The sequence below is a fragment of the Arachis ipaensis genome, chromosome B08, assembly GCF_000816755.2.
Source record: "Arachis ipaensis cultivar K30076 chromosome B08, Araip1.1, whole genome shotgun sequence".
Taxonomy (NCBI): Eukaryota; Viridiplantae; Streptophyta; class Magnoliopsida; order Fabales; family Fabaceae; genus Arachis; species Arachis ipaensis.
Window position 1 is genome coordinate 19,473,444 of NC_029792.2, and position 2,526 is coordinate 19,475,969.

Below are 2,526 nucleotides of genomic sequence, written 5' to 3' on the forward strand. Positions count from 1 at the left end.
GTAAGATCCTTTTTATCTTTCTTTTTTGGACATTCATTTGCGTAGTGTCCTTCTTCTTGGCAATACCAACATTTACAATTTTCTTTTTTATTTGGGCAATAGTCACTTTTTTGTCTTTTGTTTTTATTATTATTTTCCTTTCTAAAATATCTCTTTTTTCTCCAGTTTGGATAGTATTTTCTTTTTCTAAATTGATATTTTCTTTTTCTTTGAAAATTTTTATTAAGACCATATTTTTGAGGTATCTCTTCATTATCTTGACAGCAAATTCTAATTATATTTGCAAATCTTTTTTGAGTTGCTTCTTGCATACACCGTTCTTTTATTTCCTCTCTTATTGCAGAGGTTGCTCCGCCAAAATTATTTTCAATTGTTCCTCTATTTATTTCTCTTATAAATCTTCCCATTATAAATTCATTAGCAGGATATGGAAGTTTTGTTATATACATGCTAAGATAATGATTTTTATCTTCTTCTTTTAATTTGTAATAATGTATTCTATATTCACATATATAAGATTCCACATTACATAAATCATATATCTGAATATTAGCTAAATAGTTTTTTGCTTCTTGATATTCTTTATTATAGACTTCTTGTCTATGATCTATAATATTTTTTCCAAAAAATTCTTTATATAGAATCATCATTATATGTAATATCTTATCATAAGCTGTTGTTTTTGTTGCTAATTCTTCTATTATTTGGTTTTCTATTGATGTCATATAATCTCTTACAGTTCCTTTAGTATGAAACCCTATGTAATTCCAAATATCTCTTCCTGACAATTCACTAAGTTTTGGATTAGTAAAGGCTTCTAATAAGAAGGAATTCAACCAGTTCTCGAAAATTTCTTTTTCATTCTTTTTACAATCTAAATCGAGCATTCTTTCTCCTTCTATTTTCTGGATTTTAGGAACGTATTTTGATGGTATTTTTGTATATTTTGAATCTTTATTTATAAATCTCTTTTTAAAAGCAAAATTTTCAAAACATGTTTCCCATTTAAATTGAGATTGACTATCTTTAGATATTCCAGCTTCATTTTTTACTTGTATTGGAATTGCTGGTTCTTCGTCACTTGAATAATCTAGGATGTGTTCTTCATTTTCTATATTTTCATAATTTACTCATTCTTCTTCTATTTGAAATCCCTGTTCCATAATATTATTTTCTTGAGCCATTTTTAATTGTTTAAAAAGCATTGTAACTTCTTCTAATTTTTCTTCGATATTCATAATTTCAATGGTGGTTTTACTTTTAATTCTGTTATGTTGATTATATTTTGAAAATTTTCTTCTTTGGGATTCTCTTTTTCCTTATTTCTTTGAAATTTTATGGATACTAAAATTTCTTCAAGCATATCTACTATAGAATTTAATTGTGGGTTAAAAGTATGATAAAGATGTGGGGAATCATTTCCATGGTAGCATTTTTTAGAAATTCCGTGTGAAATATAAGTTTTTTTCAGGTTTTTGAAGTCCTTTAATAAAACTTATAGTAAAATAAAGATTTTGAGAAAAATCATTTTGTATTGATTTTAGGAATTCGGTGTCATTACAATTAACATTAGTTAAAATCATTAGTTTTTGATCTATTAATTTTGATAATTTAATAATTTCTTCTCTTAAATTTTCTAATTTACTTTTTTTCCATTAGGTAACGTTTTTTCTTATAAAAAGTTACAGTTTTAAGTGAAAAGTGTGGTTTTAGAATGTATGGTTTAGATTTTATCACGTAGACGTCTTTAGAAAAAATTGTTTTTGTGATGTTTATATGAGTGGTGGCTTGAAATCAATACTGCGTTGATTATCAAATTGGATAGGTTGCTTAATTATAAACTGTGTACCACGTAGATATTAATAGCTAGGTAATGATAGAGATATAATAAACTAAGCAAGGTTATTTTATTTTAATATTTATAATTTTTTATATTATTTAATTTCATTTTTTAATTTTAAAAATTAGAACACAATTTTAATTAACCATAGAAATAAATATTGAAATACTTGCTCTAATTACTTTTTGCATTTTGGTCAATTTCACTTCTTTGATTTATGTTCGGTTGTTCGTTGGATCGATGGAGTAAGGATTGTTGAAGATGAGGGTTGGAACCGGAGCGCGAGAGTTGAAGAGAGAAGGAGATCCAAGAGTCATTGGTGGGTCGACGGATGGGACCACCTGAAAGGACACTCCAATACTAAAGTAAGTACCGTATGAATAGGCAGCTAATTAGAGTAAGATGTGATGTACCTTTTTGGGAAGGGGTAGATTTCTTCTATTTATTCCGTATTTTTGGGTGGGTCCTCTCATTTGTCCCATTAACCTAAAAGCTTTTGCCAACTGTCAAGATTTTCGTTAAGAAACGGTTCCATGCTAGAGATACTATTGTCCGAGTGGATCGCAAATCCGTCGGGTTGTAAATTCGTCGTGCAGACTCCCAATTCATATTAGGCTGGGTCAGAATAATTTAAAATGTTTTATTATTGTAAAATCTTTCTATATTTATAATTTAATATGTTTAAA